Consider the following 18,886-nt stretch of genomic DNA (forward strand, 5'->3'; position numbering starts at 1 on the left):
TCCTTTTCATAGGTCCAGCAGGTGTGGCCAGATGTCATGGTCCTGTACCTGGTAAGTGTGATACTGTTGTTTTCCAGACCAGATATACCCTATGAATGTCAAGGGCAGCCATTTTTCCTTATGCACAACTGTTGTGTTTAGCCAGAGTAGAATAAATGTAAGTTCCATTTCAGAGCAGCTAACTACAGTGTATAGCCTAGGGAATGTCAGATGTGTATTTGTACAAACATTAACATGTTTGCATTAATAGTTGTGAGCAACTACACAGCCTGCTATACAGGAGGCAATTACTCGAAGATGTCCATTCAAACACAATAGGGAGAAGGTACATACCTGAGGCAGTGTTACTCTAACTGGCATATCATTGTCAAGATAGGTGTACTGGGTCTTATGTGTAGTTCTGCACATACACTGTCATATTGCATACCTCACAGGTGTATTGTACTGGCAATGTTTGCCAGGTGTAGGTGACATGCATGTTATACATGGCCTTGGTTGTCTGTGTATGTTGTTGTGAGTGTGTGCGTTGTACATGGGATCAGAGATGAGGAGATGCGGACATGTAATGCAGTTGTGGATCCTCATCTGTTTGAGTCTGTGTGGATTACCATACATAATAGTGTATGTGGTAATGTAATGCCTTTCTCTTGCTTCTCACAGGCGAACGGGGGGGGGGGGTTGGAGTCTTTCCCCCTCACAACCTGATGTCACTGTCTCATTGGACTCTGATAATGATGGTGGCCATAGTGAGGAGCAGGTGGGGTGTTGATGGCTGAATCTGTCAAAAACGTTGACATCCCTCTTCTGCCCCATTGTCCCCACACACATTTAGTATACCCACACATGCCCAGTCATCAGAGACCACAGATATTGGACAGTCAGAGGGTGATGACATAGCACAGAACAGTGTGAGAACTATGGCATCATTGAATGTAGACAATGGCCATAGCCAGAGAGTTGGCGAGATCCCACAAAGGCAGATTGAAAGGGGTGCTGGAAAGAGTACTGGTGCCCATCCACTCCTGTTACAGGTATCACATTGCGGGTCACTCACCACATATTTTGGGTCATCATGGAGGCACAGGCACACCAGATGGATGCTTAGGGCTATGGATGCTGCACAGAATGACATCTGTGACTGCCCCCACCTCATTGCTGATGCCATGTAACATTTCACTGATGTAGTAGACAGACAGAAAGCTGAGACAGTGTCTGTCTTTGAGCACACATTGTATGTGCTGGAACATGTGGTTGGGTTTGGGCGTCAGACACGTGGATGTAGGCCAGCAACACCATCATCTTGGGAGTCCACGTGGCCATTCACACTCATGTTCCCATAGTGGCAGTACCTCCAGTGCTACAGAGGGAAGTGTGCTGTCCACACCATGATGTGGCAGGCCATGGACACATGGTACTGGGTGGTCCCATGGGGGCCCAGCAGACAGCAGTCACCATCAGGTACTAGCACCACATCTGGCCTTGGGCATGGTGCTGCCCATGCTACTCCTGGTGAAGCCAGTTCTCGTGTTCATGACTGGAGATGGTGAACTGTCCATTCTACCATGTACGGTCCACAGCTGTCCACCATACACATGTGTAGGGCTAGCACTGGTCTTGACTGTGTACATGCACACAGTCCAACACCACTGTCGCATGCAGGTCACCTACAGACACACACAGCACCTCTCCATGGCCCATGTATCCAGCAACCCTCCCTGACTCACACACATGCTGTCAACTGTTTGGCACAGCCTATGCCTCTGGCACTCCCACACCACACCCTGTGCATGTGGGTGTACTAGAAGCCTAGGCTGTGCCAAACAGCCTAGGCCTCTGGCAAACCCACACCACACGCTGTGCATGTGATGATACCTGTGCCACATCCTGCCATCACTGCCATCAATGTGGGGACTTGCACATATGTGCCTGATATGCAGGGTGACTATATAGCTTTACATGTGTTTGAGTAGTGCAATAGTGTTATGCCATGGTAGTTGTTGTGAACCATGACAGGTACTGTATCTTGGCATATGTCAGGACTACACATCAAACATTGTGTATCTTTGTTGCCTGATGGTACATTGGCAGTAGTGTTACAGAATGACAAAGTTGTCACAGAGCTGTCTATGTTTTTGTCCCAGGAGTCTGAGCGGTTCAACTATGGAAGTATGGTGACAATCCAGCAGCACAGGATGGCAAGGCAGCATGACAGAGATATGACGTCACTAAAGTATGCCAGTATACCTGCATGGCTCCCTAGGTGCATATGTGTAAAATAAAAAAGCAAAAAGCAACAAGTAGTAAAAAACAACCAACAAGGTCAAATCTTAATCTTTAATTCTCTCGATCTCGGCAATCGCCCAGCAAAAATAAACATAGAATAAAGCATGTACAAGCACCCAACACAAAATAATAAAAAATTAAACCAATAAATAATTAATTATAATTAATGCTCAATTGAACTCTTCATTGAGCCCATAAGGAGACATAGTTTTATACTTTAAAATGAATAAAAGCTTCTTTTTGCATATGTGTAGAACAGTCTGTCAGGGACAATGAGGACAGTAATCATCATCATGCTTTCATACCCTGTGACACACTCTACTAGCCTTGATATATGTCACCTGGCAAGTCTGCATGTACAACTGTTGATGGTGGTGGACATCAATTATGCTTATGTAGAGGAGGGCAATTTAGGGCCAGCAGCTACTCACAACACCATAAAATTCATAACCAATGCACAGGGGTAGGGCAAATGGAAATGTCTCTAGTGCTGTCAAGGGACAGATTTACACACACACGTTGAATTCTGTGAGATTAGAACCCCTAACTATCTAGTATTATTCACTACAGCTCACAGTACTTATTGCATGCACCACACAGTGTATGTGATAATGCACTGTCAGCCAGTGCTCTTAAGGTGGATGACATCAGCAGGCCTTGCAACAGAAGCCAATGTTGGGGGCAGCAGCAAGTCAGTGGCCATACAATGCATAACTATTGCACAGAGAAAGCCAATACGGACTTTTCTGAAGTGCTGCATGGGAATATATTCAAACACACACAAGTTGGATGCTGTAGAACTCCTATCTATCTAGTCATACACACTATAGCTTGCAGTACTTATTGCATGTACTACCGTATTTATCTGTTGCTAGATTGTCAGCCAGTGCTCTTAAGGTGGATGACATCTGCAGGCCTTGTAGAGGAGGGAATTTAGACAACAGCAGTAACAGGGCCATAAAATGCATGCCATTGCACAGAGAGAGCCCATATGGACATGTCCATCATGTTGTGAGGGAATAGATTCACTCACACACACACACACACACACACACACACACACACACACACACACACACACACACACACACACATGCACACACAGAGTTGGAGGATGTGAGATTAGAATGCCTACCTGTCTACTGTTACACACTACAGTTCACAGTACCTCGCTCATGCACCACAGATTATGTCTGTTGATGCAGGCACAATACTTGTGGAGTACACAAAGTGGACTTGTGTTAGATTGTTTGTGTGGCCTGCAGAGTTATACTCCTTGGTACTGTTATTGTAACTAGTGTCTGTGGGTGGATACCTGGTAATATCCCTGCTATGTGTGTATACTTACCAGTCTGGCCACATGTGGCTGTTTGCAGTTTGATAGGCGGACATGTGGCCAGGGACAATATGGCCTGTCGAAGGAATGTGTTGCACCCATTGTACATTACAACATCTGTGTACCTATGTATGTCTACAGGGTGACAGGTCACAGGCTCAGGGGTCTGTGGGTGAGTGGATTATGTACTGTTGTGGCCTTGGTCTGGTGCCATTAGACAGCTGTTGTGATGTGTGTGTCAGATAACCCCAGCATTCAGGGGTATGTGGGAATATCCATACATCCCCACCATATCTGTACCAATGTGTATAACAGAGTGGTCACCTTAAATGTAGTTGGGTGTCAATAATGTAAATGTGTTGCATAGAAGTATGTGGGGAATATATTCATTACTGCACTTTATATAGCTATATATACTTCTTGTTATGATATATATATATATATATATATATATATATATATATATATATATATATATATATATATATATGCCACATACTGATAGAGACACTAACCATGCGTGAGGGGGACAGGGAGAGACAGATATGTATACGTAGCTGCGTGCACATACAGACATATTTCCACATAGCTGGTCATTGAGCAGTAGAGGCAACAGACTTGGGCTCAAGGTGGCTAAGTGTAGGAGCATGCCCAGTGTGATTGTCCGTGCTTACAGGGTGACTAAAGCCAGAGCTACCTGTACTCCAGTCTGGGATTATTGTGTGCTGCAGGCCATTGGCTGCTGCACCTGTTACCACAGTACTGCAGTTGTCTGATATTGTCCAAGGCATTCCCGGGCTGTTTGCTGAACTTAATATGGGAATCAAACTTCAGAACTGTAGAGAGCATCACAGACTGTCCAGACTCTTGCCGCATATTTTTAACCCATTTTAAATAACATTGTTTTCTGGCAAATTAGTGATAAATCAGTCAAGATTGAAGTAAATTAACAACAACAGATAATTGAGTTTCAGACTCCATACACAGCCGGAGAGTCATATGAATGCAGGACCTATTAATCATCCACATTCTACATTTGTAGGAGCAAATATTTAACACCTGTCACAAGTTGTAGGCCTCGGTCCCACTTTTATTCACTTTATTTGGCCAGATTTCCTGCTGTAAGAGGTTGAGAGGTATGAAGTGACTGGGGTACATGGCAAAACACCACACACAGGGTGACACTCTGCATACTGCTCCCTGTACATGTTTTTGCAGAATGTCCAGCATTTCGCCCTATATCTCTGCTGTGTTCCTCATACATTTGTGGTTTCCCAGTGCTATACTGTACATTGGTCTCTGACTTGTTCTACCTACTGATACATTTACCTGATGGCCTTTACATCCTGCAGCTAATCTGACCTGTTGCAGCCTGCTGTTAAACTAGCCACCTGCTTGGTTACTCAAAGTGTGTATAATGTCTGTCTGTAGGTATGTTCCTTTGTGCCTCCATTCATGCTGGCTTTGTCCAGCTTTCTTGCAGTAACAGCTTGAGGGGGTTATGACAGTCTGTGGGACTACAACCATATGGGTACCTCACATGCAAAAGATGTTGGATGTTGCCAGATTCGAACCATCAGCACCATCACCCATGCTATTGAACCTGGCCATGAGCCACACCGCCTACCAGAAATCATCACACTATCAACAAGATAGAGGATTTGTCTAGTCTGCTGGTATATCATTGCAGACTTACTGTTACAGCAATTGTATGGCAACACTAATATGCTTGCAGTGGGGCATGACCACCTATGCTCTGCTGGCATAGACAGTTGTGCGACTGCCCTGTAACCCCACTGTTTGGCATCTCCCTGGACTACTGTCATGTAGTTTCCAGCCATGTGATTTAGTGGCTATGATGAGGCACATACTAGTGAACAGAGTACCTGTTGTCCCAAGAGGTTGTTAGATCTGTACAAGTAGCCCAGCATCCTACTATAAATCTCTGCAAGTAGCCCCATAGCACATTATATATATCCCCCTATATTGCCTTGCATACATGCAGCAAGTCCATACATATGCTACCATATTTGTAGTACCCCTTACACATGGTGTACAGGAGAGTGACGTACCTAGCAAATACAGCAATTGACAGACCTATAGTTTGGGGTTGACTCTGTCTGATGCAGGCAGTCCACAGCCAATACATGTTGAAGTACAGGTTGTGTGGCCTGGCTGGCATAATTTCTACCAATATGTATGTGAGTCAGAGTAGAGTGTCATACCCTAGGGCCCTAGGTTGTCAGAGTATGTGCTATGCGTCATCTCATGGCCAAGGCCAGGGAATATTGGGCACACCTACATCTGCCTACAGGGACAGCCTCAGGGGGTTCCTCCTCCAAGTCCCCTTATGTGTGCAGCTGTAGTGACCTAGGCATTGGTGGGGGGCTGTGTATCTCTTCCCTTTGCTGATCCTGCGGCAGCTGTTTCCACGGGATCATATTGTGTAGCATGGCGCATACTTAAAACATCTGTGCACATGTGGCTGGAGAGTACTGCAAGGCTCCACCAGATATATTGAGGCACTGGAACCGTGACTTCAACAGCCCAAACACATGCTCTATAATATTCCTGGTATGTGCGTATACCTCATTATGGTGTTCTTCAGTGGGTGTGTGTGCATTTCTGATGGGTGTCATCATCTACATTTCCAGTACATAGCCAACATCCCCAAGTAAATGGCCATGTGGGATGCCCCCCCCAGCAAACATCTGGTACAGCTGTGATGCGTGCCAAATATGAGAGTTGTGATAACTGCCAGGGCTGCCAGCACACACATTCATGATAATGCCCTGGGCATTGCACACAACCTGGCAGTTGATGGAGTGATACCGCTTGCGATTGATGTAGGCTCTAACATCTTCACTGGGTGGTGCCCTGATGTGTACATGAGTGCAATCTATGGCAGCCAGCACTTCGGGGTAGTGTGCTACATGGTAGAAAAGTCACATATTGCTGGCCCTCTTCTCAGGGGTGTGGGGAAGATAAATGTGCTCACTGGCATGTGGTAACATGGCATCCAGGAACTAGTGGAGTACCCCGGAAGCAGATGCCTGTGAGACATATACCTTTGTTTCCATTGGGATGGGCACCACTTTGTTGGCTATGGGTCTGAGCTGAGGCGGCAGAGCTCACTGAGTTGCAGTATATCCTTGTCCACCCTGTAGTGATCTACAATCTTCAGCTCATGTAGTGCCTGGTAGGTTACCCTGGGCCTGAATGCTCTTCTCCTTCTCAGTCTAGACCTATGGTCAGCATCAGCAGCAACTGCATTGACCTCAGCAGCTAGCACCTACATATTTAGCAGACCTGCAGCAGCCTCTAGCATTCTCTAGGTTAAATTTCCCAAGTCTGTACTCCAATGGTGCAGAGTATGGGGAAAAATCAGATTGTAGAGTGTATGAGTACTTTATAGTACCCTGCTGTAGGTGTATTATGTCTGATTGGCTAGCTGTGATGCATTACACTTGCCAAGTACATCATTAAGAGGTTTAGTGGCCCTAGTTTAAGTGAAACAGGGCTCATCACTAATTAATATAGCATTGACTTTCGCAGCCAATTTTTTTGGCAGCCTTCCTTGCTGAGCAGTGTGACATGCTTCACAAACCTGCACAGCAGAGATAAACAAAGCTTAGAAGTCAGTAGACATGCCCCCATGGAGGGTCATGCTCAGCACAGCTGCACTCCACTCAAACATGCTCAAACTTGCTGAAACACATGCCCCTAATGTAAACAAAGCTTAACAGTCACCAGACACATACCCCTGCTGAACAGAGCTGTGTGCCTCACAAACAGGTGTCGCTGAGCACCAATGAGCTTAAATGTTTGCGGACATACCCCCTTTTGATGTCAGCTACCTCTTCTGTGGACACTAACATGGTTCTGTGCCTACATGGATGAGATCTGTAGACACAGATACCCATTTGTTCTATTCAGTAACCCAAGCTCATTTGCATACAGATCCATGCACAGTACCTGGTAACTGCACTGATTCAGGTCCTGCCTCATTAGCAACCACAGCAGTTCTACATTGTACATATTCTACACAGGGTCCTCTAATGCATTACTGTTACATACTCACAAATTATGTTTTTTACAGTATATATTTTTTCCATAACAGTATTAAAAATAATAATTTTACATTATTTCCCATACAGTTTTGGACTGGACACACAATCGTTACTTTTGCACATATCTATGTACTCTATACTAATTCTGCATCTGTAACTACACTTTTACAGGTCCTGGTGTCATTTTTATTTCCTGGATTTGGACTTTTTCTGTGTACATTACAGGCACCAACATGGGGTCTGCACAACTGTCTGTCTGCTTGCTGGATTGCTCTACCTGCCTCATTTGCATGCATTTCACCTGCTTATGAGGTGATTTGTATGCCACAGACACTTCCATGTTTGCACGCTCGTTCACTGCCCTCCCTTTACTGGATCACACACCTGCTTGCTTCCATGAAAGCACCATGCCACTATGCCTACATAGCAAATAAGTCCATGTAGCTTTATTAAATTCTCCACAATACTATTTCCAATATTTCTAACAAAAACAGACAAAATTGTTGAGAGTACATTTAAGTCAAATCCAAGTAATGTTTAACTGTTTTTATTCCATATATGTGCAGTATTAATGTATATAAAGAAGTCACATCTAAAGACATCATATAGTACTAATTTCTATATAAATATTCTCCAAGGTCATCAAAAATTAGTTGTACCTTTAATATGAAAAGGAATATGAGTCAATAAAGGTTTCAAACAACTTCCCAAAAAAGCTGAAAGAGGTTCTGTCAAAGAACCAGTACTGTATACTACAGGGCATCCAGGCAAAGGTTTAATCAACATATGTACTTTTGGAATCAGGTAAAAGTATCATCTAGTCAGATTTTCTACTGTCAAATGCTATTGCAAACTACATGTTATTCCAGTTTTGTCTTCCCGTTTCAAAAGACATGTATCTATTTCAGCTTTAAAATGATGAGTAGGATCCAAACTTAATTTATGACAGAACTGCTGCTAGGATAATTGTCTTACAGCTTCCTTATTATATTCTTTCAAATTCCACACTACCACCACAGTCCCACCCTTTTCAGTCTTAGTGATAACCATGTCCTTATTTTCAGTCAAATCTTTAAGAGCTTCCTGGGAATTTAATAAAATCCATGTAGGAATAGCATAAGTCCTACATGGAACATATCATGTCTGTGGCACCCCCTAGGCAGCACCCCTTGCATATTAATGAAGGTGAGCTACAGAGGGAGAGTAGTGTAACACGATTACAGAATCAATGTAGTGGTGTTGTACAGTGTTCGGAGATGAGTAGCACAAACCCTGCATTGTCAAAGTGCTGAATAGTCAGTGTTTGGCACGGAACATAAAATTTAAATAGTTTTTTTTTTTTTTTTTTGTGTTGGCATGGAGCGATGTGGCACTTAGCAATGGACACATACCAGACATCTAAAAATAGAAACCTGATGGATTCAACTAAAAATGGAAAAGTCAAGTTTAAGCATAGCTGAGCAGTTTTGCACAGTGTGCTGTGGTGCTCAGTGATGCTTAAACTAGTGAAGAGAGATATATAAAATTACAACAGCAATTCACACGGCTATGTAGCCGAATTGTTAGAGTAACAGCCTCCTGTGCAGTAGGTGCAGGGTTCGACTACACAGACTGGTAATTTTGTAAATACACATTCTGAGAGCTATTTTAAATCCCAATGAAATAATTGTTTGATTACACAAACAGGTTATTAATATTATTGTACAAATACATATTTGAGATATACTAGTAAGCCCTGATTTAATTTTGTATGAAACACAGGTTATTAAGCATGTATGTTGCAACTACATGTAAGAGGTGTATTTTAAACCCCTGATGGAATATTGTATGTATGCAGAGACACTTTATGAAAACTTTATTTTGCAATTACACAATCATGAAATGAATAATGAAATCCTGCAGTGCTGTGCCCAACTAAGCTCCGCTAAGCATAGCTAAGCTTAGCCAAGCACTGCTTAAACAAGAAATGTTTTAGCAGTACTTAGCCATTTTGTGCACTGCTAACCAGTGTGAAGCAATGCTAAGCAATCTCTGTTTGAGCAGTGCTCAGCCCAGCTAAGTTGATTTGAGCACCGCTAAGCATTGCCTGTTTAAGCACTGCTCAGCTGAGCTCAGCGGGTTTGCATGGTGCTAAGAGAAGTGCCACATTTTTAAAAATGGCCCAATGGTGGCTAAGGGCAAGAAAACAGCCTTATTTAAGTTCAACAAGTGGGAATACAGCCAGAATCTGTTGAAGTTTGATCTTGGCAGAGCTGTGGCAGGTGTTGGAGAGGGTGCATACTTCTGGGCTCAGCTGTGAGGCATTCTAGAGTCCAGGGTCATGCTTTGACTCATTTTAAAAGACCATGATATCTGGCTGCTGCAGGGCCAGTACCAGGGGTCAGATTACAAATCGGAGGCCTGAGATCAGTTGGCACATGATCTCACCAGTGCAACTAGTATCCCCTACACAGGTAAGAAGGTGAGTCACCTTTTTGGTGACCTGAAGTGTAGGAAGGGGAATCTCTTGGCAACAAAGATCGAAGATACCCAGGATGACAATGCCCCACAAGTTTGTAAGTATTGCTAGTATTGTTTTACCAATAACTAATCTGCATGTGTGATAGACAGGTATGCATAATGGTGTGTTTCTCTCCCCACAGCTGCAGAGGAGAGAGTTCGCAACCTGAAGGCTCATGCAGGGTGCCAGAGCAGGTTGCACTGAGAATGTGGTGAGCACAGATGGATCTTGCAATCTATAGTCATATAAACAAGAAAGAGTACATTAGTAACTGCCAGTATGTTTTGAGTGTACTGCAATGAATGTGGTCATAGACCTGGACTTATATAACTTGCAATGCCAGGTACAGTTCAATAATAAAGATGAAAGCATGATACTTGATAATGTTAAGGAAAAAAGTTTCTACTGCATTAATAATGTTAAGGAAATAAAAGTTTCTACTGCATTCGTAATGTTAAGGAAATAAAGTTTTACTACATTCATAATGTCAAGGAAATAAAGTTCAACTGCAGTCATAATGTGAAGGAAATAAAGTTTTGACTGCATTAATTGTAGAATTACAGCTGTATTGCAACATATGCATTATATGAAGTGTTCATCAATAAAGACTGTTACATGTATACCAATCATTGCACAATGTCACCCCTAATAAAGCTGTGTTCTGCAATATGTGTGTATTTTGGGCTGTTGGTCATTAAATTGAGTAGTACAACTGCTATGAAGTAAAAATGGGAATAATACCATAAAGTGACTGAAGGTTAGCTAATAAAGAAGTGTTTTGCTAAACTATAGATGTGGAGCTGTACCACAAGATATAATGCATTATGATATTTGTTCTGCACTAAGATCTGAACCTAGAGTGGGAACAGCCAAGGTATATAGTGTGTATCTCTAACATCTAACATCTGTGTTAACCATTGCATTTCAGTTATATTCATTCCTGATCTTAGTTACCCTGCTTCAGGCAAGTAATAAACTGTAATAGCTGTAGACTGCAAATATACCATCTCCAACTGTATATGGGTCAGGTAGCCAACCCAGCACTCCGATATGGTCTGCACACAGTTCCACCCACTAGGGATTAATTGTCTACACCTGCATTCCATGCATTAATACATAAGTTCACCTAGTACCCCTGTCTGCTGTTTGTCTGTTTGCAAATGCAACCTCTCCCATCCAACTTACCTCCCCACATGTACCTATAACCCTTCCCCAGCATTCCACTCTCACCTTAAAAAAATGGGCACCTGTCTCACAAAAAATGTTGCCCCATACATAGGTCTCCATTTCACCCCAAGTACACTGCCACAATCAATCATTAGAGCAATTAATCAACACAGTGATGTCACCCACACCACTGTATACAACCAATCATTACAGCAATTAATCAACACAGTTATGCCATTCACACCCTTGTCTCTGGGATGTGAGGCTCCAAATTCAAAATTCTCTACAACCTGCATAGGTGTTGCTGCACAAGAAATGGAGAGCTATGGTCCTTTACTACACCTGTCCTGCACATCTCTACCTGCGTTTCATGTTGATTTTCCTCCTGCTTGCCTTGCCCCCTATTCACCACTTTCATATCATCCCTTTTTTCTTTTCTTGGAAATAACATAGGTTTAAGCAAAGCTAAGCTCATAGCATGTTGTGCAAACTTGCTTAAATCGCCTTCTGTCTTTTTGACATTGTTATGCTGATAATGATTACCCCTGCCAAGTATCAAACCTGGGACTCTGTCAACTAGGGCATAGTGTATTAGCCCACTAGGCCACTCAGCTCTGCAGAATATCAGCTGTTTCCATAAACATATCCTGAGTATCAGTGATACACATCAGCAAAAAATTCACCCCTGCCAAGTCTTGGACCCAGGACCCTGTCAATTGCAGCATAGTGCAGTAGCCCACTAGGCCACACAGCTCTGAAAAATAGCAGGCGTTTCCATAAACATACCCTGAGTATCAATGATGCAAATAACCAAAAAATTCACTTGGGCCAAGTCTCAAACCAGGACCCTGTCAACTACAGCATAGTGGAGTAGCCCACTAGGCCACTAAGCTTTAAAATGTAACATGTGTTTCCATAACATATCCTGAGTGCAAGTGACACACTGCTTGTACATATAATGGGAAAAATGACAGTGTACTTGGGACTGTGATGCAGACACCAAATCAGTACACAGCCAGATAAATATTGATGTATGTATGTGAGGCCTACGATATCAGGTGTTGCAGAATGTCCACAGTTGTGCCACCTACTTTTGGCATGGTTGTCATCAAATCTATTCTGTGTGCTGTGCTGAAGTACTGTCAAGTCAGTTCAGATTGAGATTAGAAAATGATGACAGACAGTTGTCATACCCATCTGAACACACATGCTCATGCCAATTCTGTGTAACAGACTGTACGCATGCATGAACATATGTCTTGCATATACACCTGCTATAGTATTGACTCAGTAGCTCAATCTGTTACATTCCTAGCATGCTTTACATTTTGCCACCCACAGTCCTGGCTTCCATTCTAGTCTGTTGCATGTCAAGTACATGCTTGTCAAAACAAAAATGAATGACTGCGCCTTGCAATTTTGTGCAGAACCGGTTGCTGCTTCTGCAGTCACTACCACCCATATTAGCATGTCAAAGGCCTGTAGGTTGGGACACACTTCACAAATATGTATAGGCATCTGAGATGTCACCTTCCACTCTCTGGATGGCACTATTACATAACATATACCTTAGACACTTGCATCACCTGGACTGTTATGGGTACCCTCACCCTGGCTATGCTGTGACAACAGAGCTGACACTGCTCTCTCACTGACATATACAGCTTGCTGTTCCCCCAATGCGTTCACAATACCCAGCATGAATCCTGGACAGAATTCAGCAGCTGTAGCCTGCAACATATGTGGCAGTATGTTCAGCTACCTGCTACAGATATACCATACCTCTCAACCACCTAGAAAAGGGGATCCATACAACACCCATACATAAAGGGGTGGAGGGAATGGTCAAGTGACAGGAACATGTGTTACAGTCTTCCCCTAGAAACATACACAGGTGATAGACCAGCAGCTACTGCAGCAGCATGCATATTCTGATCCAAATGACGTATGACACTCACATCTGTCTGTCCCCTTACTGACCTCAACCCACATTGTTAAACAGTAAACTGCCACATAATCAGAAGGTCTGTTCACAATGACCAAACATAGCATTCCAAACTGTGGACATACCACATAAATCCAGACAGTGGTCAGTATTTTTACTGACACTCTGTGATGCTGTAGTCCCCACACCTCAATAATGTACATCTCACAGGCCAGGAAAAAGGCCAAGGCCTATATTAAGGCCTTAAATATAACACTGTGGTGCCATGCCATTGGCTAATGAAAATGCAACCCAGCTGTTCTGGATGCATTTAACAAGTGTGAGGCACAGATTGGTGCACAGGCAATCTCCTGTTCATGAGCATTACATACAAAAGGCAAGCTGCTGTCTATGGTAAACAGGTCTGTGACTTTCTTTATGAAGACATACTGTGAGAGCATAAGCATTATACTACAGGATTTCTGCACATAAAGGAGAAAAGCACTATATCAGGTATGTAATAGAAGTCCCCATGTAATGGGATGCAGATGGGATGATGCAGTTATGGGAAATAGGGATTACAACAGTAGGACTGTCGGACATATTTTGAAATGACATGTTACTGTTAGTCATCTGTCCAGCACCTACAGGCTTGCCTTTCGGCTCTGTCTGCTGTGACATAGATCACAGCTCTGGCCCTCTGAATCCTTCCAACAATGTTCAGCTCATGTATGAATGCAAATTGATTGTATTTTAGACAATAGTGACAGTAAGTACTAGGGGATACAGCTGGCATATCACATGATGTACTCTTAGTCAGCTCCTCTCAGTCTGTGAATGTCATACAGGCATACTTCAAACATTGTGCAGATGTCCCTGACTCTTCCAGATCTACTCTGGCTAAGTCACTGTGTACTCCACTCTCATATCTTATCACTAGAGAGGGATGCCTAACATACCTGTTGACCCCCTAGAGCAAGACAGCCGGTTATAGCCAGTAGTAGTGGGGGGACACAGGAAGGCCTCAGCAACAGAGTATACATATCGAGCATACAACATAAGAGAATGTATACACTACCAGATATGAATGTACCATAACTGTTTTCTGAGGGGTCTGGCATTTGACAGCCAGATTCCACACAGTCTGGGAACAACCATTATGTATTGTCCAACTGTTTGACAGACATCCATATTTGGCTGGCAGAGGATCCACATATATCTGGCACATGTACACTTTCAGCAAACATCTGTGTAATGTGGATGTCAGACACCTACAGGCAGGATACCCTACAGCACTTTTGCAGTGCTGTCTGTCACTGGGTCATACAGATGTTGCTGGACTGTCCCCATACACTTGTAGTACTACTCACCTATTTGTCAAATGATGGCTGTATGACATGGTACTGAGAAGTTGTCCATATTGGACACACCACAGTAGATGGCAGTGATGGGTGTGGAGACATAACAACATAGTCCATCACAGCAAAGAGGGAAATAACCAGTATACCTAGGATCATAGGAGGTTACTAAGCTATTGGTTCTGAAGCCCTCATAAGCCTATCCCACAGTTTAGCCCATGTTTATGCAAGTCAGCACCCGTTGCCCCAGTCCAACAGGGACACAGGTGGTATCTCAATGGTGTATTTCCTGTTACCATCCAGTTATCCCTTAAAGATGGGTAAAGAGGTACTCTGCTGATGTGGACGGGGTATCCATTCCATAGATGGGTGAGTGTTTGGGACATGCATCTGCCTTGCCAACAAGTCCTGTTGATGCCACAGACCAGTGAGTGGCTGTGGGATACAGGTGTGTGGCTATGAGTGGTATGTGGTGTGGAGGGCTGTAGAGTTTGTGTGTGCTGTTATCTCGGATGTCTCCTGTGTTTGTTGATGGGTATGTTGAGGACCTTTGCATATGTGGGTGTGTATTGTGTAGGTGTGGGTGGTGTGTGAGGTGTATTGAGTATGTTGACAACATGTTTGGTGCCAGATATGTGGGCTTGAGAGGGAGAGAGCATGGACTGTAGGTTCCTAATGTAATTGCAAATCGCAGAAATTGTGTTCCTTGGTAGGGTTTGTTGATGGTTGTCTGTGTACATGAGGTAGTTGCTACACTCTGTCAGGATTCCCATATCAACCAGACTGTCAAGGGAAACTGTGGGACATTGTCCAGCCATATGTGTCAGAATCTGAGGGAGGAAGGCCAGGGAGACCTAAGGGGTGGGCCTACAGCCCAGGTTCATAAAACAAAAGGAGGAGGCTGACACTACCGCTTACAATGTAGACAGGTTATAAACAAGCAGTACTATATGCAACAGAAAAGATACAGTTGAACACCTTAGAGAACATGCACCAAGTAGCATGAAGCAGCAAGATGAGGAGAGAAATGCATGCTGTATTGCTACTATGTTGCTGATAGCCACATACATACTATGGTGATAAATGGCAGGGTATGATGTGGGAGTTAGCGGAGGATAGTGCTGGCAAATGTGGATGTGTGGGCTGTGTACATAATGGAGATCAATGTTTGTGATCCTGTGATGTGTTCCCCTATTCTTGTCTTTCAGGACTGATGTACAGATGGAGGAACCCACCTTTTTCTGCAGCCAAGAATGAAGTTATAGTTGACAGCCGCAGACTGCATCATGACATCCTGCTGTCAAGGAGTTGGGAAAATCAGGAACAGTGCACTGCACTGTGGGCAGACCTTGTGGCATCAGTAAATCACATAGGGCTACAGGAAAGAAGCTATGAGCAGGTCCAACACTGGGCCACAGACATGATAAGCACTGCACGGCAAAGGGCCGCAGCTGTGAACAGGGACCATGCTGGCACCACTGGAGAGCCTGCAACACAACAACCAGTCTCAGCCACAGAGGAGTTCCTGGCAAACCTGGGTTTAGCCACCAGCTTCCAAACACCCATCACCCTATATGTTGTGGAGGTGGGTGGCACAGCTTCCACAGAGAGGAGCATCCAGGTAAGCCTCCTGCGGTCATCACTTTAATATTGTAGTAGTCATAGGGTAGCCTCTGCATACCTGTACATGGATGTCAGGTCAATCTTCATTGGGGGGGGGGGTGGTTATAACCCATAAATGTGCACACATACTCAGAATGTCAGCAATGTGGGCAGCATCACAGTTCATACTGTACATGTTGATATATGCACATATTATCCGGTACCAGTGCCACATTTGTGTTTGATGACAATACCTCTCCCCCACAGTTCCATAGGTACATCTGGTGTGGCCAGAGTCCAACATCCTGTAGTTGGTGAGTGTGAAACTGTTTTGTTATGGCTCATCTATACTCTAGGAATGTTAAGGGCTACCAGTTTGCCATGAACACAACTGTTAAGCTTAGCCATAGTACAACACTTGTATGTTCAGTGGTGGAGGGGTTCACTGCAGTGCATTGAATTGATAAGCACAGTAGCATATTTGCAGGAGCAGTAACATATTTGCATGTATTTTTGTGAAGGTCTAGGCAGTCTCCTATAAAGGGTGTCAACAGTATGGTGGAAACGGGTGCACTGTGTTTTAGGTGAAGGTCCCTCACATACACTGACATGTTCCTTATCTCACAGGTGTATAGTACTGGCAAAATTAACCAGACATAGCTGCACTGCATGTTGTTACAGGCCTGTCATGTCTGTGTCTGTTGTGGTCTGCTTGTGTGTTGGGCATGGGATCAGTAATAAGGTATGGTATGTGTAATTCAGTTGTGGCACCTCACTTCTATGTGTGTGTGTGTGTGTGTGTGTGTGTGTGTGTGTGTGTGTGTGTGTGTGTGTGTGTGTGTGTGTGCGTGTGTGGATCAGCAGACATAATAGTGCAGGTATTAATATAGTCATGTTTTCTTCCTCCTCACAGGTGACTGTGGGGGTAAGAGTGTGTCCTCCTCACAACCTGATGTCAGTGTCTCATTATACTTTGATGATGATGGTGGCCATAGTGAGGCACAGATGGGGCTGTTGGTGGCTTAATCTATCCCTTGGGTTGATATCCCATTTCCTCCTCAATGTCCCTGCACACATTCAGTATGCCCACACTTACCCTGTCCCCTGCAACCACAGATATTGGACAGTCAGAGGGTGGTGGAATTGAACAGGAGAGTGTGGCGACTATGGCATCTGTGAATGTAGACACTAGCCATAGCCAGAGAACCGGCAAGGTCCTGCACAGGCAGACTGATAGAGGTTCTCAGAGGACTGCTGCCTATGCACCACCTGTCACAGGTGTCACATCACAAGTCACTCAACGCATGTTTTGGTCCATCATGGAGGTACAGGCACATTCTGAATGCAACACCAGATGGATGCTCAGTATCATGTATGCATCACTGTCTGGCATCCATGACTACATCCAAAACATTGGTAATGTCATGCATCATTATGCCAATGTAGTGAACAGATGGTGGAGTGAGACATTGTCAGTCCTGGATCATGCATTATCTGTGCTGGAACATATGGTGGATGTAGGTCAGCACCAACGTCAGCTGAGAGTTCACTTGGCCATGCACAGTCACGCTCCTATAGTGGTACTACCACCAGTACTATGGAAGGGAGGGTGCTGTCCACACCACAATGTGGCAGGCCATAGGCACGTGGTCCTGGGTGATGATGAACTGTACATACTGCCATGTATGGTCCACAGCTGTCCAACATACCCTCGTGTAAGGCTATCACATGGTTTAACTGTTTGTGTACATGCACATACTCATACACATGCAGGTCACCAACAGACAGACACAGCTCCTCTCCATGACCAAGCTGACCAGCACTCCTCCAGACACACACACACAGTGTTAACTGTGTTGCACAGCCTAGGACTTTGGCAACCCCACACCACACCCTGTGCATGTGATGATACCTGTGCCACATCCCTGTCATCCATACCATTGATGCAGGGACATGTAAATATGTATCTGATGCACAGGGTGACTAAAGTACATTTAATGATAGTTTGTATTGCAGTAGTGTTATGCCCTGTAAGGTGCTGTCTGTTGGCATGTGTCATGAGTACACATCAAAGTTTATGTACTTTTGTTCCATGATGTTGCATTGGTGGTAGTATTGCTGACTGCCTGTTATCTCCCACAACTTTTTCTGTTTCTGTTCCAGGGGTCTGTATACCTACACCGTGGAGAGCAGGTTCCAATACAGCAGCTCAGGATGGCATGGTGTCAATGCAGAAATGTGACTTCACCAAGGTACGGCTGTATATATGAATGGTTACCTAGGTGTGTATGTGTAGAACAGTGTGTCAGGGACAATGGGGGCAGACAACATAATCTTGCATGCTTACCACATGATACAGCATGCTACTCTTGATACATGTCACCTGGGAGTTCAGTAGGATCATAGATTCATAGGAGCATAGGAAGTTACTAGAGTAATGACCGTGGGACCCCTTACAAGCCTAGCCATTAGTTTATCCCCAGAAAGAAACATCAGTCAGCACCTGTTGCCCCTGTCAGTGAGGGACACAGATGGGGTCCCTGGGACAGATTTGTTGTTTCCCATTCACTCATCATGGTTGCCCTTGAAGAGGGTCAGCATAGTACTCTGTTTGATGTGTATGGGAAGTGTATTCCTGAGACAGGG

The sequence above is a fragment of the Protopterus annectens genome, chromosome 5.part0, assembly GCF_019279795.1.
Source record: "Protopterus annectens isolate FY-2018-M chromosome 5.part0, PAN1.0, whole genome shotgun sequence".
In the NCBI taxonomy this organism is placed as follows: Eukaryota; Metazoa; Chordata; order Ceratodontiformes; family Protopteridae; genus Protopterus; species Protopterus annectens.